Source organism: Rissa tridactyla, chromosome 2 (genome assembly GCF_028500815.1).
Source record: "Rissa tridactyla isolate bRisTri1 chromosome 2, bRisTri1.patW.cur.20221130, whole genome shotgun sequence".
Taxonomy (NCBI): Eukaryota; Metazoa; Chordata; class Aves; order Charadriiformes; family Laridae; genus Rissa; species Rissa tridactyla.
This window is the reverse complement of record NC_071467.1, coordinates 164,949,660-164,961,178: the sequence shown is the minus strand read 5'-3', so window position 1 is coordinate 164,961,178 and position 11,519 is coordinate 164,949,660. Positions and strand designations below refer to the sequence as shown.

The 11,519-nt window shown below is 52.5% G+C and overlaps 1 protein-coding gene across 1 annotated transcript in view; it reads left to right on the top strand.

Annotated features, from left to right (window-relative positions):
• The first annotated feature begins 1,932 nt into the window (after positions 1-1,932).
• Positions 1,933-11,519, top strand: part of GJC2 (gap junction protein gamma 2) — a 32,381-nt gene continuing 22,794 nt past the window's right edge. The window contains exon 1 of the mRNA XM_054191766.1: positions 1,933-2,135. The gene's annotated coding sequence lies outside the window, so the exon portion shown is untranslated. The remainder of the gene's footprint in view (positions 2,136-11,519) is intronic.

Below are 11,519 nucleotides of genomic sequence, written 5' to 3'. Positions count from 1 at the left end.
TATATTATGTTGCATATATTATATAGAGTATATATTATATATATCACATCTATAATATATGTAAAGTCAACACGTTGAGCCATGAAAACTGTCGTCTTTTTATGCCTATAAAATGTTTTGCGTTAAATACGTGCTTAAGCTACAGAAATCTAACTCCACTTGGGGTCTGGGAAATGCCTTAAAATTTGGATACAGGGTTTGGATACAGGGTTTCTCTTGAACCTCTTTGAAACAAGGCTGAGACTTTGCTCCGGTTCCAAAACAGAGCAAGGCTGAGATTTTTTAGAAGCATCTTTAAGGTTGTTGTGAAGTTGGGCACCTACGAAAGGATTTCCCTGACTGCTTTCTGGTGAACGGTGTTTTCCTCACCCAAAATCTGTTCGAAAAAGCTCGAATCTGGGCTGAAGGTTTGGCTCGTGACCATGTCAAGGGCAGCAGCAGCTGCAGGAGCAAGCGCTGCGGCGATGCCTCCCTTCTCCATCCTCCTCTATCCCCGGAGCATCCTCCGAGCTAATTTCCTCTTGAAAAACCCCTTCTGTGAACGCATTCCCCCCCTCTCCGGCACGGTCAGCCAGGCTGTTTCCCAGCTCGTTCCTTCCCCTGAAACAGCTGGAGAGAAGAAACACACTTGAAAAAATTAAATCAGAGGATGAAAACTTGGCTGCCCCATCCCAGCTGTGCCGGGGAGCAAAGACATCCCTTCTCTTTAAAACCGGGGAAAAAACAAGTTATTTTGAGGAGTTTCACATGGCGGGCGCTACTTAAGAAGTGCCGAGGGACGTGCACGGGCTCCCTGGGTGATCAGGAGATTAAAGAATAACCAGATTATAAAGGCTTAGAGCCATCTTCATGCCGGGGTTGTGAAGTTTGGGTTGGGTTTTTTTGTTTTTTGTTTTTTTTTTTTCTCTTTAATTGCAGCGAGCAAAACCTCGCTGATTTGAAGCCCTGAAAGCCAAATCTCGCCGGGCAGCACGGGGCCTTTAAGGAAAACATCGATTATTGTGAGATCAGCCATAAAAATCATGCGAGCCGGCAACGCGAAGGAACAGATAACAACGCGCCAAAGGTCGCAGCCTCCGGACGGCGGCGGTTATTTAATCCCTGCTTGTTGCATTCGAGCATGGGGTAACATCCCACCCCCCCCATCCTTCTCAACCGGAGCCCTGCGTGGGGGGCAAAACCCTCTGGCTGGGAGCAGGAGGGGCTGGAGGAGGAGGCAAATGTCCTCTCTGTCCCCTTCCAGCTGTTTTCCCTTCCAGCTGTTATCCGCAGAGCATCCGCGATGCTCCCAACTGCCCCCCTCCCCCCCACATCTGCCCTGCAAAAAGGCGGGTGGGAAGAGAGCAAAGGGACGGAGAAGGTCTGGGATTGAGCCAGCAGCCCCCCGCCACCATAAAATACTAAAAATATATTATAGCAATGAGTGCTGCTTTGGGCTGTTCACTTGGACATCAAAATCGGGGGGGGCGGGAAAGAGATTTTTTTTTTTTTTTTTTTTTTTTTTTGAGGCTGCTGCCGCACGTCACCGTAGCTGTAAGGACAGGTCGAGTTTGCAGCCTTTTTTTCCCGCTTCCCCCCTGTTGGAACAGAAAGGAAAAGAAATCCCAAAGAAGGAGGAAGCATTTCTCAGCACCCCCATTTTCCGCCTCCCCTCCCCTGCTCCAAGGAGAGCTCTCTTTGCTGTTATTAGCCCTAAACCCTTACATTATTTGAATTATTTGATTTTATCCCCTCCCCCCCCCGAAGCACGGCTCTTGGCTCCTGAAAGCATCGCTGTGTTAGCATTTTTCCCCAGACTTTTTTTTGGGTGCTTATAAGGAAATTTGTAAAAAAAAAAAAAAAAAAAAAAAAAAAAAAAAAATCCATAACAAAAGGGAGGGAAAGAAATCCTCGGCGTCCCGGAGAAGGACGGGTTCACAGCCTGAGACTCGGAGGAGCTCTCTCCCGTCTCAGGAAGCTTCCCCGGTGGAGGTCTCCACGTCACCGTCTTCCCCGCTGGTGCAGCGGGAAGAGAACCGGGTTGGCAGGGGCAGGACGGGAGGGAAAGCAGAGACGGGGCGCTGCCCGCGCCTCCGCGCACCGCGGCGGGGAAGGATGGGACCGTTCGTGCAAAGGACCGAGCCCGGCGCTTCTCCGTATGTTACTTTTTGGGTTGTTGGTTTTTTTTTTACCCCCCTCCCTTCCGCTTTATTTGGATGTTTTGCGGGGTGGTTTTAGTTTGGATGCCCGCCGGCACTTCGCCGACCCCCTCCCTCGGTTTCGATCCACCTCTGCTCCCACCCTGCTCTTCGTTTTCTGCCTTTTCCCCATCGCTTGGGTGGGGAACGCGTTTGCCGCAACCTGACGCTCCTGTGTTGTCTTTCCTGACGGTGGGAAGAGACAGAACATCCCTATTTGGCGACAGTTTGCGCACGCTTTGTGGGCATAAATCACCCCCCGTCGCGCGGGGCAGTGCGAATCTGTCTCCAGGGATTTTGGGATTAAACCTTCGGTGGTTTAGTTTTTTCCTGATGAAACCCCCTATGTGCTCCGGGACCTTCTGGCCAGTCCCCATCCCGAACCTTCTCCCCATCTCAGGCTGCCAGAGGAAGATGCTTTGGGGTCTGGTTGTCCTGGTTTCCCTGCTCTTGGTCCCTTGGGTTACGTTTCTGAGTCTTCTGCTCGTACAGCAAATTTTGGGATCTCTGGCCTGCTTGTTTTTGGACCACCAGCTTAGGTGGTACGTGCTCATGTATCACGAGCTCCTCTTTAAAGACCAGGTGCAGGCGGAGACCAGCAGCGGTGGGAGCTCATCCCAGCAGAAGATGTGGTTTTGCATCTGGTGTCTCTAACCCATGGACAAAAGGTCCATTGATAAGTTCATGCTCTCTGTAAGGTGCTTTTGTATTGTCTTTTAAATAACACCCAGGGATGTGAGCACACTTTTCATCCTCGCATCTCAAAGTCCCTCACAAAGGGCATCTTCTCTCCTGCGCAGCCGGGGAAACTGAAGCACAGGGAGGGCAAGTGGCTCGGCAGCATCACCACCAGCAGGAGCTGAACCTGCTCCTTGGTGGCCTCATCTTCTTGGCCAACTGTCCTTCCTTGAGAGAAAACTCTCCTGTTGGCTACCAAATACACAGGATGCTCCTCTGAGGTGGGATCTCCTTCTCCAACTTGTATCCCCCAGCAACACCTCTAGGTCCTTAGATGAACCTCATGTAGAGGTTTCTGTAGCCTTTACCAGTTCCATCTTCACTAAAACCTTAAGAACTTCCTTGTGGTTGATGGGTGACCCTTAACTACATCCCTCCTACCTCCAGGTCACTGGTACAGTCGTAGAAAACTTGGTTGCAACCAGCATTTGTCCAGAGGGATCCCCTGAGAGCAGGGCTGGAAGGATCTCCTGAACCCTCCTGCTCCCTGCTGTGCCCCATGCATGGTAGGCAGACATTTCTCACACACACCCTGGGGGTTCCTTCTCCTCCTATCCCAAAACGCCCTTTCCATCTATATATTGGCTTAATAAATTTATTTGAGCTGTGCTTAATGGGAGAGAGCCATGTCCTCTACTGGCAGGGGGTGAGCAAACACCCCCATACCCAACCAGAGGGAAACAGAGAGTCTCTTGAGTCTTAGGAGGCCACAGGCACCTTCTCTTTGCACCCAAATTACCTTGAAATGCCACAGGAGGGCAATCTGTCCTCTGTCCAAAGCCTCTTTAGGAAGTTTGGAGGAAGGAAATCCAATGGAACCCGGCGCAAGTGAGTCATGGGTGGCTGGAAATGGGCGAAAGGGACATGTCACGGATGGGGAATCTTGCGCCTTGTACTCCTGCAAGCTACGAGAGCTATTTCTGAGACAATCCTTGGGTGTTGTCCAAGACCAAAATACCAGAAGATTTTTTTCGGTGTGTGTAATAAGGAAACCCCTCCTTCCCCTGTAATGCACTGTGGAGGTGGACTGCGGCACACGACGTGCACCCTATTTCTGCAGCACTGTGGAGGACTCTCCTCTCCTGTAATTTATGCCTTGTTTGGCGCTCTTCCACCCAAGGTTCATCCAACCAGTGCAAGGGTCATTTTTAAGGCTGAGCAGCTTCCTTTGACCCAGTCTGTTGCTTGGAGATCTTGGTGACCGGCCATGTAAACTGCTATGGTTTCTGCTCCTTGCTGCCAGGAAAAGAGAAAATAAAGGAGTTTGTGCGGGGTTACGGCATGCCATCAGCGCAACCCCGGGGCGGTAGCAGCAGGGGACAGGTGAAATGGATAGAAAATGAGGAGTCCTGCCTTATAAATTAAGGCATATGGGGGTAAATTTCATTCTTAACTTCTTCATTTCGAACTTTGCTAGAGGAATTGGTTTAGCTCCTTGCCTCTGCAGAGAGGTCTGGTGGCATTTTTTGGCACCGTGGAGTGGCCTGTTGGCTCTCTGGCTGGCTTCCCAGAAGGTGGAGACCCTGGGGCTGCCTGCCAGGTGCCCTGGGCTGTCCCTGGGGCACGAGGTGGCTTTATACAGGGTCCATCCACATCCCACAGGGTCTTAGAAGAGCTCCTCCGAGACCTTCACACCCCCTTCTGTGGTCTGTCTTCACTCTCCCTGGGGACAGAGCAGTCTCATGGGGAGGGTGCCAACTTCTCCCAGCCACTGGTGGTTGTGGAGATGCAGGAGATGATGAGCAAGGTGGGACTGATGGGAATCTCAAGGGTGCGTTGTGCAACTGCAGGACAACAGATGCTGAAGGTGCCTCAGGAAGTCATGGAGCAGGGCCAAGTTTGATGTTGGATAAAGCTGCCCAGGGCCCTGTCCGGTTGAGTTATCTCCAAGGGTGGACATCCCACCGGCTCTCTGTGCCAGTGTTTGTCATGGGGACACTTTTATTTCGTATCTGGTTGAAGTTTTTCTGGCTGCAACTTGACCTTTCATTGTGCGCTTTTGAGAAGCATCTGGACCACCTTCTCTGTATCCTTCCGTAAGGCAGCTGCACACATCTGTAAGATCTTCCCTTTCTCTTCTCCAGGCTGATCAGACCCTATACTCTCAGCCTCCCCTCAGACATCCCGTTCTCCAGCCCACAACCATTTTGGGAGCCTCTGTAGGAATCATTCCAGCACCCTTCTTGCACTGGGGAGCCCCAAACTGGACACAGTATCCAGATGTGATCTAACAAGGACAGAACAGAGAGGATTATAGCAGTCCTCACCCCTCTGGCTTTGCTCTTGCTGAGACAGCCCAGCATAGGGGTGGCCTTCTCTGCTGCAAGGCCACGCTGCTGATTAACGTCCGACCCAACCACCAGGACGCCTCCATCCTTGCCTGCAGAGCTGCTCCCCAGCCAGTCACGCCCCGCTGTCCTGTGTCCTGTCCCCTACCAGGGCCACCATTCTGCCTCTGTTGAACTTCACCTGGGTCCCACCAGCCCCTTTCTCCAGCCTGCTGAGGACCCGCAACACAGCAGCACTGCCCCACTGCACCTCTCCGCTGCTCCCCCCAACTAGGACTGACTGGCCCTAAACTCGGTCCCATCACCCTGATCATTAATGACATTCAACAGCCTTGGCACCAGCCATCATCCCTGGGAGATGCCACCACCATCCAGCCTCTGCCGGGAGGGGACCCTCCCAGCACTGGGGGGTGATGGGGTGGCACCAGCTGCTCCCTGGGGGCCAGGATGATGTTGAGGTCATGAGGCCCTATTTTCTGGGTGAATTTACATGCAGCATCCCCATTTCAATGGAGGTAAGACCCATTTCTATGTAGCAAGGACTGAGGGATCTCGGCATCTCCCGAGGCTGCATTTCTGCTTTGCTTTGTTATTTCTGACTGCAACTTTTAATACCCTCTTAAACACACGCTCGGCCAAGAGCTTTACAAGCGTCTGCTTTGTGCAAAGCGCCTTTCAAAGGCGAGGTGGAGGCCAGCAAGGCAGCGAGCTGCAGATGGCACGTGTGGGACTACCAGCGGGCTGCTGGCAGGGTGTAAATGGACAAAATCATGGGAAAACAGCCCAGAAACGCAGCTCATCCCCTGCCGTGGCTAAGCCACAGGGCTGAAGCATCACTGTCGGCTCTTGCCTGGTCCCAGGCATCTTCGGGTGCTTAAACCCTTTCTCTGTCTGACCCTCTGGGTCAATGCAGAGTTAATACAACCCACAACCCCAAATGCCATTCCCCACCGGAGAACGCCCTGCCGTGCATCTGGAAGCCTTTCCTTCGGAAACCAGATGCCGGTTCAAATGTGAGCCTGAGCCAAATTCCTCCAGGCACGTTTTTATCATCCCTTTATTTTTCCTGCCGGGGACAATGGGGTTGCTCGCTGCTCTGCCCAGCCCTTTCCTCTGTGCGCCCAGACAGAAACAGTTAACCAGGCGCACGAAGAAGTGAATGTCCTTGTTTCCTTCCCAGTGCAGGCAGCTCCCCGCTGCCTCCCCCCTGCCGGTCTCTGCTCCCAACCGTTATCTAGTGACATGATGCAAGAGCAGACGTGGTCACCTTCTCCCTCGCCCTGGCAGTGTTTCCGTGACCTGGTGGCCTGTGCAAGTGTTGCCAGGTCCCCTGGGGGCTTTGTGCAGCACGAGAGCAGCCCTTTGCTCTCCTCTTGTGATGGGTGGGATGGGAGCACCTCGTGGCTCTGGGGAAGACGTCAGCTGGCCCCGGCTCTGGAGAGTTTCAAGTCAAAACAGATCAAGCTAATAAAAAGAAAGCGATGCTGGAGAAGGGGAGGGAGAGGAGAGAGAGAAAAAATGATGCCACGGGCATTGCAAAGCAATCTCTGCCATAGAAGAACCTCACTTGATAGTGTGGGTCCTCACGGGGTTGTGGTTGGGTCCCCCAGGAAGGGGAAGACCACCAGGGCCAGGACCCCGTGCTGACCCCAGCACCCAGACTCCACGGGCTGCATATGGGACACCCCGGGCTGGTTTCAGTTGCCCACATGTAGGTGTTTAGGGTCACCTGAGATGCCAGAACCCATTAGTTTTGCCAGGGCAGCGTGGGAGGCTGCTGGCTGGCATGATGCTGCCGCTGCCGGAGCGGTGATACGGAGCTTGGGAGGAGCAGCTCAGGGCTCATGTAGCCACTTCTCCAAGGGCACCCGGAGCAAGGCTGCCTTTCAATGGGGCTTTGTTGCCTGTTTGGCTTGGCTTCGCGGGAGGTGGTTGCTCTCAGGCTGCAAACTCCCCAGACAAAGCATCTCTCACGTGGTGGGACCAGGGGGAGACAGGCGAGAAGGGATCAGCCATAGCTTCAGCTGCCGTTTGAACGGACCCAGGGGTTTGCACAGGACGGACATGGCGTTTGGTGAGGAATGCTGGTTTGGTGGAGCGTGAGACATCCCACTGCCCTGGCCGGGGCACGGAGACCTGCCTGGCATCCCCATGTAAGCGGAGAGGTGAGGAGCTCCAGCAGGAGCGCAAAGCTCTCCTGGATGTCCCCGGGGTGGTGAGACAGATTGCAGGCCACTGGGATTTTGGGAGAGGGAGAGGATGGCTGCGTCTTCTCCTTTGGACCCAGCCTGGGAGATGGCCCCGGGCTGATGCTGGCCGTGCTGCAGTGCTGCTGGTCTTTCAGTGGGTGCGACCTATGGCAAAGAGACCAGGGCTGGGGCTGGTCCTTGCACGGGGGCTGCTCCAGACCTCCCCCTTCTCCGCTCTCTGGGTCGCTGTAGGGTTTGACTGAGGCAGAAAGAGAGATCAGAGAAACCTCCAGTGGCAAACACAAGAAGTTTTGATCTCCTGCTTCAGTCCTCAAGGTCAGCGTGAGCTGCGGGGGTCCACGGGGCACTTCCGAAGCTGGTTTTGCGAGATAACCTTAACTCCTAGCTGTCAGAGCAGAGAGGGATGCCCTGGAAAATCGGAGGAGATGGATGCAGCCAGGCCAGAAGAGCAGCAGGGAAAAGCAGGCGGCTTTCTGCGAGAAATACCGTGTCTCACGGCAAACACGTGGGAGGTTTCGCATGCTGGCCAGGACGCGCGTGGGCGTGGGGTTGATTTATTTAGTCCTGCGTGAGCGGAGCTCACCCGGAGATCCCGAGGGGAAGGAAGCTCTGCTCCCAACAGCTGCTTTCTTGCAAGCTTTCGCACTGCGTGTCTCTCTCCCAGATCTGGTGGCCGCAGAGCCTCCTGGCAGCCCACGGCACTTTTTTAGCCACTCCAGAAAATTTTAATAGTTCTAGTAAGGGTGAACTGTGTTGCATGATTTATGGGAGTGTTTTTTGACAGTGTTTATGTTGGCAGGCTGGAGTTTATGTACCGTTTGAAATATTCACTGAAACCTCTTATCGCTGGAGCTTAAAAACAACAAGAGCGCTGATGAAAGTCCTGCACTAATTGAAGAAAGGTTGATTTTTACAAGGGCATGTAGCGATACAACAAGGGGTAATGGCTTCAAACTGTAAGAGGCGAGATTTAGATGGGATATGAGGAAGAAATTCTTTGCTGTGAGGGGGGTGAGCCCCTGGCCCAGGTTGCCCAGGGAAGCTGTGGCTGCCCCATCCCTGGAGGGGTTCAAGGCCAGGTTGGATGGGGCTTGGAGCAACCTGGGCTGGTGGGAGGTGTCCCTGCCCATGGCGGGGGGTGGTGGAACTGGGTGGTCTTTAAGGTCCCTTCCAATGCAAACCATTCTATGATTTTATGATGTAGGGCTCAGGCTGCCCAGCAGCTGTACACAAATGCCTGGTTGCTGCCCAGCTCAGCAGCTTGCAGTCCCCATGGGGAAGGAGAGACGATTTCACGCGTCAGTGTGGTGGGGATCAGCCCAGATTTAGCCATTATGCCAATGAAGGCTGTATCTGGCACCGAGAGAGACAGATCATGATGCCTGGGGTTCCAGTCTCTGCTCACAGCCTCCCTGGCCTGGCAGGACAATATGATCAGCAGATGCAAGGGGCACCAGCTTGGGAAATCTCCAAAAGCGATTGCTGAAACGTGCTTTTTTTACAACACAAACCAACTCATCAATGCACTCAAATACAGGGGCAATACCTTATCCTGGTGTTAAAAATGCAGCTCATTTCCATTGCCATCACTCCTCTCTTTGTGCCTTTGCTAGGATCTCGGTGGGCACAGCCCATGTTCTAATAAAACCAGGGTCTTTAGTGAGATCCCATCAACATCTGTGGGATTTGGAGTAATCTAACCTCACAAGCATCTCACAAAACACACCCTCCTGCTCTTCTAACACTTTCCACTGAAGGGCAGGACTGTTCTCCTGCCAGACCTCCAGTTGAGGTCTGAGAGCACGAAACTTCTTCAGGTGCCAGCAATGGGTCATCTTGGAGCATAAGGACGCAATTCATCCATCTGCTGTAAGACACCTACTTTATGATCAGGTCCTGACCCCTCTGCTTGTGTCCACTTTTCCTCCTCCAGCATCACGGGTGCTAAGAAGTGGGTGAACAGTGGGGTGCAAGCAGCACCGTTGCGTGGGTTGGGCATTTTTAAGGGTATTTAAAAATGTAAACTAGCAGGAAAGAGTTGCAGAAGGATATCACATCTTGGATGGGGGTGTGCTTCTGGTGTCCTCGTTCCTGACAGCATGTAGTAGTGTAATTTAGAGCAGCAGAGAGAAGAGCTGGAAACTGAGCCGTGTCCCAGACCAGCCCTCGGAGGCCAGGTGGACATTGAGCTCAGCTCCAAGGACAAGGAGGATTGAGCACCCAGGTTTAGGCAACTAAATCCCACTGAAGTGCCTTAAAAACAGTCTTGGAGGACACAATGAGGGATCTTTTCCTTTTGAGGAGAAGCCACCACGCTTCACATGGTCCTGCCTCCACACCACCCCGCAATTGCCCAATATCCTTGCAACTCTTTCCCTAGAAACATCTACTGGGACCCCCCTTCCAGGCAAAAGGGCATTTTATTCCTGGCCAGTTGGTTAGGAAAGATCCTGACTTGCTTTAGGCATCCTACTAGACGAATCCTACCAGATGTATCCTACTAGAAAGCGAGGGAAAGAAAGCCACAACATTATGCTTCCAATAGAACATCTACATGCCTCCAATAGAAATACACGAACTAGAAAATTCAGAAAATTTGGTTGAAATGGGCTTGCTGGAGCAGGCAGCCTTCTATTTTAAGAGATTTCTGATATCTCTCAGACTGCACTGCATGGCAGATTTAAAAAAAAAACATTAAAACAAACAACAAAATCCCCCACTTCTTTGACTTGCAGTAAAATTTTGGCTGGCGTGTGTGAACCTCTATTAACCTGTGGCCCGTGCTAATGTGGCTGTGGCTAAGAGACGAGGCTTATAGTAGGAGAGTCCATCCTGCTGTTATTCCTTGTAATGGGAAGCTTCCAAAAAACAAGCCAAAATAAATATTTGTAGCACAGACAGGGGCTGCCCGTGGCAGGCAGGAATGCTCCTGCCAACGGGCAGGAGATGACATCATCCGGATTCCTTCACCGAGGAATGCAGGAATTGCCGTCTTCCCTGCCAGTAATTGCTTTTTAAAAACAGACCTGCCCAGGGATGCACGTTTCACCCAGCCCCTTCCATTGCACCGTGGAGAGGCCGAACTTCTCCCCGTTCCCCTTCTCTTCTGTGGCGTTAATGGGGCTGGTGCATGGACAGGCATGAAAAATTGGTCATTCCTCAAATTGCAGCTAAAAGCACTCAAAATGCTATAAGCAGGGGCTGGACAGAAGTCTGGGCAGGGACTGGGCTGGTGAGGGAGCGATGACTTCTCCTCGGGGCTGGCCAGGATGGGGAAGGTGGTGGTCTGAGTATGTGCATGGACTTCTCTGCTGGGTAGACTTTGCTGAGAGCTCCAAGAGGAGGCCATGTGCACTGCTCTGTGATGACCCCATTTCTTGGTCCTACGAAGCCCACAGATCACGTCATGTGTTTTTGAATGCAGGACTTCAGTGTGATGACTGGGATGGATATCCTACAAGCGGAGCATCCTGTCTAACCAGCCTACACCTTGCTTAGTCTGGTGGAGCTAACTCTTAAGCAAAGCCGTAATTCCCCCTCCACGCAGCCCTTGGCTTCTCCATTGGGTTGAGCATCCCCACATCCCACCTCCAGTCCCTTGAGCTCACTCCCCTCCGCCCTGGCTCTGCATTGGCTCCAACTTCAGCAAACACCACTGGAAATTAATAACGGCCGCTAACGTTCATATGTCATCAGCACTTCCACCGGCATCGGCGACAGTAAAGGGGTCAGTTCCTGTGGGATGGAGACCATTGCCGTCATTTCAATAGGTGGAACTAGGTGTAGTTCAACTGCCCCTGTTATGAGTCCAACGGGGTGATTTAGTGGTTGGAAAGGCTCTCAGTGCCTGAAAGAGGATGGCTGACAGGAAATAAAAGCGCCGTTCTCCAAGGCAGGGGTGATTTTGCTCCTGCACTGATTCTTTAATTTTTCCGCCAGGTTTTGGAAATTCTTGGCTATTATGACTGGACAATTAAATCAAGAGCAGAAAAGAAGGGCCCCGGCCAAAGGAGAAAACCCACTTGGTCAGCTGAATTTTTAAAACAGGGATGGAGTGTGGATCTTTGAATGGACCGCAGCAGAGCAAGAGCTGTCTGGGGTCTGGA